Genomic DNA, 5,563 nt, shown 5'->3' with positions numbered 1-5,563 from the left:
CAGTAAAATAGTCTCATTAATGATGGCAATGGCATTTTTATCCTTCCAAATAATAAATATGCCATACTCTCTATCATAATATGCCCTTGACTTTATCGGCAACAATATTGTTGAATTTCTTCCATTTTATGCAATAAATTACTGCTCATTGACAGGAGTCAAAGTCACGTCAGATTAAAATCAGAAATTAACAAATTACGTCAAACCGGTACAAATATACTTTTTTTTTAATGGTAAGGCTATTAGGTGAAACATAAAGCATTGTATGCACCACAGGCGTTACGGAGATAATAATGCCCATCAGGCCGAAACCTATCCCTCGGGCCAAAGGCCCTCGGGCTAGTTCGGCCCTCAGGGCATTATAAGGTCCGTAACGCCCTTGGTACATAAATAGCTATACTTTCGATCCAATCAGTTGCGAGTGTCTATTGATTGGCGGAAAACGGCGTTTTAAAGCTCTACAAGATTCGCTAATAGTGAAACTTGTTTGCTGGTATAAATCGTCGTTTCACCAGCAACCTGGAATGTATATCTTTTATAAAGTTATTGAAATTTTTCCAAGGCGCACGAAAGCTGTAGCTGTTCAGGGGTAGCAAAACCACCCTCAGCCTTGACAGACCATTTTTTCAAATGCAACCCTCATCAGTTCTGTTTCACAATTAAATTTTTGTTTCAGATAGAAGGCGGCAAGTGCAGTAGAAAACCTAAATGATACGAGCTCTCAATTTGCCTGGGAATGTGAAACCATAAAGGTAATTGTATTTGTATTTTGCATTTATTATATCAAATATACGTACAGCATCTATTCGTAGGTCTGGTCGAAAACGAAAAAATAGCCAAAAAAAATGAAATTATAACTACATATTATAAACTTTTTTTTAACCGCTATTTTAACTTCTTTATTCTGATTCACCCGTTTTTCCTAATTATTTTGAGATCACTCGGCAAACAGTTGTAACGTCTAATAGCTCTTCTAGACCTATTCTTATTACTTATGATCTTGTTAAATCTATGTATTTGAATCAGTTTTTTCCACGGTAAACTTTCAAATTTTTCATACTCTTTTTGAGATTTAAAGACTCCAAGCTAAAGATGTTTGTTCGAATCAAGTTGATTTTATGCCAGAACGATAAAATCCGTAGCCTACATCTATCGGTGAACATAGATAGTAAAGTCCTGATAAATCCTATAGAAAAATGTCCCAAAATCCCTATCTAAACCATATATTTGAATAATTTATTGTGTACTGGAATTACTTCCTGTACATTTAACCTCATATAATAAAGGCAATGTCCTATGCGATCCATATTTTATTGTTTAGCGTCAGTATTTCCGCTGATATCGTCAATATTACGATTGCACTGCTGGTCTAGGCGACTTTCTTCACTTTCCCATGGCAAAAAAGTCGTATGCAATGTGACTGGAGTTTTTATTTGAAGAAATATTGAATTTCCACAGGCCGTTGCATAGTGCGGTGTCGGGTTCACTTGTTTGTGCAACAACGAGAACGTATTTGTTTTAAAAAGACTATCTGTTTTATTGCCCAGTAACTTCGTTAAAATAAACCGACCGATTTGATCTGTAAACTTTAGCGCATTTTTTACATGTTTATTTATAAAATGGCGAAACATCGATGAAACATTTCGAAAGGGCGTGAATCTTTTTACGATTTCCTTTCCGATAATGCAAAATTTACAAATGCCTTCACTCTTCACAGTATGCTTCCCTCGCCTTTATCTAATCGTGTTTATCTATCTAACTTTATTAAGGTATCCAATATGGCACGTGGTTTTAATCATTAGATTCAGCTAACTGTATTGAGCGAACTTATATTACAAGTGTAGTTGGAGTTAAGTGCGCTTCTTCTGTCTTTCAATCTATAGAAAATCTAGTAGCGGCACGTTCTTTAAGCTTTTAGCTACCAAAGAAACAAAAAATTCGATACTTTTTAAAAAATTTAATTTTGTATCAGAAAAAAATCGTCTAAACACTTAAAGTCAGGACTCGCTACAATCCTATCAGCCTTGAGTTAACATTTAATGAACCCCCCCTAAGAAATCTCCAGGTGTTAAATCGCACGATCTTGAAGGTCAGTTTATATGTACAGGGCACGATGTCCAAGTGCAATTCTCAGATTTTCAGTCAGGTTATTATTGTCAAAACGTCTAGTAGGCACGTACAAGACCGAAGTTGCACAGTCTGAAGACTCAACCATTCTCTTGAAAATATGCATTTGTTAGTTCTCAATGGTGGCTCGATTGATGGTATGGAATTACTTGCAAATTCTTCATCTAACTTTCACTGCACACTTGTATGCAGACCTGCAAACCTTTTATCTTATTTTCTATTGTTTACTGTCGTTTTTGCGCTACTTCATTTGTAAATTGCTTATTTTTAATTATAGTTATATGAAAGAACCAAATACACAAGAAACCTACATTTAGTGCTTTGTGGTTAAAAAGGCAAATAAAAAAGAGGAACAAGTAATGATTCAAAGAGTTTTCAGTTCTTCGCAATTTTCAGCGGTTTAACGATAAATAAACCACCAAGTCACATAAACCATATAAAAGTATATATTACCACGATTAAAATGACCACTAATACACTTTCCAAATATATAAAAAAACAAGGCAATTGTTCGCGAAAGGTAAGGGTAGTTTTTTCGAGAAATGTACATAACTCGAAAACTAGTCGCTTTCTGAACTATGAAAAACTCATGCTTATTGAGTACCAAAAAAGACATTTTTGGATGTAAATCAAATCATTTATGCGCGAGCAAAAAATAAATACAGAAAAATAGGTTTTTCGCCATTTTGACGGTTAATTTGAGGTTGAGGTCAAAAAGGGTCAAATAAAAAAGTTTTTGATTTTTTAAATTTTTTCAAACATTTTCCGCCAGGTCGTAACATCAAGCAAAAACCCGTTTTCAACCCCTAAACTATATCACCATTTCGAGTGTTTCCGCGTTTAAATTTCATGTTTTCTTAAAGTTGGAACCTCAACAACATTTTCCACCTGGTCCTTGCCTGTTAGAAATTTTTTTACTATATGAAATCGTGTCGGCAATAGCCTAAAAATAACTGTTGATGTGAGAATTCTGAGAGAAGCATTAATACAATTTTAATTTTTTTGCTCGAAAATGAGGCGCTGCACGAAAAAAACACAAGAGATCATTTTTGTTTGGGATTGAACTAGCAATGAAAGGTACCATTGATTTCTTCGAATCAGTGGCGCACCATTTTTTTCTTCAAAAATATTGAATGCTATGTCGGTACGAGCACCACTGCTGTACCAAAAAATGTTTGTTTATGGAAACATGTTCGCTCGATAAGTATTTAGATCTGCAAAATTTCAATAAAATATTTTAAGCGGTTTCGGATAAATTAATAATGTTACAGTAAAACTCTTCAGCAACCCTTCCCGGGAAACAAATTACATCTTAAGAGGTAATATCTTCGAGCTTTAAATTGGAAAAAAATTGCATTTTTCCTTGCTCTGCAAATAACGACTGGAAAAGAATGAAATTGTACGATTTTCAGAAGCGAAAACATTGATAAAAACACTATAATTTTGGCACTTGGACCCCTTGGGAAAACATGTCGTGCTACATTTCACCTTCAGCAGGAACCACATTATTTTTTATTGGTTCTGGGTGGACTGTAGATAACAAATTTGGACTTCCAGCCGGCCAATCTAATCTACATGCTCCTCCTCCTCACCCTTAATGTCATTTCTACTACGGACAAATCGATTAGGACACTTCAAATAGATGTGACTCTTCGGAGGAATTTGGCGATGTAAACACCTGGGTCTGGTACCGTTCTTGGGTTCTTAGCCAGATGTCTAAACATTGCTACAATGGCGCGTTCTGCAAATCTTCTCTGATTGCTCAATGATTAAACGATCATCGTCTTTTTGATGTTGAGTGGATGTGGTTTCTGAATATGTGGGAAAGCATGGTGCGCTACTGAAGACGACCTCCAGAAGGCCTTCTTCAGGAAGTCGAGGGGTCGGCGGAGGCCCGAGTCACTGACCATCTAGTGCCATTCGAGAACACCATATTCCACCGTTGATGATGTCGCATTGGCTCCCACCATTGTTTTGTCGGAACCAAAGGAAGTGAGCTGCGCGCTTAAGTACAAGCACAAAACATTGTCCAAAACGATTCAGCGTTCTTTTTGGCACTAGAATTGTGATTTTTGATGCCATTTACTAGTTTTGAAATCACCCACCGAAATTTTTCCAGAACAGTTGCGATATGATACTTCAAACGTGTTATCTGTGAGCATGCTATAACAATTTCCGGCCATAGATATCGTCAGAGAACTTTGGATCTATTTATAGGGATTAGCTGTGATCAATTAATGCAACAATAAATATAAGATTAGATAAATGGCTGGTATTGTTTTTCGTTCACTATTTCAGTCACAAATTATGAATGAAGCACAATACCCAGCTCTTATCTCTAGGCCTAGATAAGAACGATTGCTTTTAAGGGTACTTTAGCCGTTTAATAAAACCAGTGACGGGACGAGAATTCCGGAAAGTGAGAAGGTTTTGGGTAGTGAGGTGGTTTAGTACCACCGTCTACCTGTATTTATATTGGCAAGCCACAATGAACAAATCCGGTCGATAATCCAACAAAGAATGAAGTGTGAATGAATCAAGGCCTCGATTCATAGAAGATGCAGAGGATAATAGATAGAGCAGAGGATAATAGATCGTTCAAAGACTCCCCTCTAGACACTGTTCAGGGAACCAGACAATTTTGCATTAAATTTTATCTATGAGTATGTAGTAGGAATAATGGATAGTTTGTTTGGAAAATCATTCAGCCATAGCATAAACTTTGCGACTTATTGATTGGTGTTAATTTGACTCCCAATGTGAAATGCGTTTAGTAGTGCCAGTACGTGATCAATATTTTAATCTCACCGCTCATAGCATCTACTCTATTTTTCAAGGTACATTCATTTCATCAGATGGAGAAATCCGTTGGAACTAGCAGAAGATAAAATGTTCCTAGTTACTTCCCCGCCACTGTTTTAAAGTTCAAATAGTTAATTGCGGATGCGATACCAGTAAATCATTTTAACAGTTTTTTCTTTTATAAGGCAGTCTATATCGATAGTACTTTAAATTTCCATTTGGCTGACGTACATTTCGTGGTACCGGCAGTGACAAACGATGGGCGGATGTTTTTGGAATGCGGACTATTATGTAAAGTGTACCGATACCATACCAAGAATTAATTATGAGTTGTTTTCAATTTTTTTCCTTTTCTCCGTTTTTTGGCGAGTTGCTACTGTTTTTCAGTGTTCTTTTCTGTAGCTTTACTATTTGCGATAGAAGTACTAATTGTAAATGTTGGCCGGATAGTACTTTTTCATTCAAGCTTGGAACAATAGCGACATAAATTAGAAAAATTTTAGTTCATATCGCCTGACACTTTCTGGAATATTACTTTTTATTTTTTCAACTACAGGGCTTGTAAGTATCTGAAAATACATTTTACAAAAAATTATATATTTTTTCAAAATTTGAATAAATTAAAATTGAACTG

General features: G+C 35.8%; 1 protein-coding gene across 1 annotated transcript in view; it reads left to right on the top strand.

The window, feature by feature from the left end:
* LOC109535332 (protein sprouty homolog 2) overlaps positions 1-5,563 on the top strand; it is a 59,743-nt gene that overhangs the window by 25,876 nt on the left and 28,304 nt on the right. The window contains exon 2 of the mRNA XM_048666464.1: positions 677-752. The gene's annotated coding sequence lies outside the window, so the exon portion shown is untranslated. The remainder of the gene's footprint in view (positions 1-676; positions 753-5,563) is intronic.

Source organism: Dendroctonus ponderosae, unplaced genomic scaffold (genome assembly GCF_020466585.1).
Source record: "Dendroctonus ponderosae isolate FM_Combo_2020 unplaced genomic scaffold, Dpon_F_20191213v2 Dpon_F_20191213_1, whole genome shotgun sequence".
Taxonomy (NCBI): Eukaryota; Metazoa; Arthropoda; class Insecta; order Coleoptera; family Curculionidae; genus Dendroctonus; species Dendroctonus ponderosae.
Note: the sequence above shows the minus strand (reverse complement) of the source record. Positions and strands in the feature narration are given on the sequence as shown.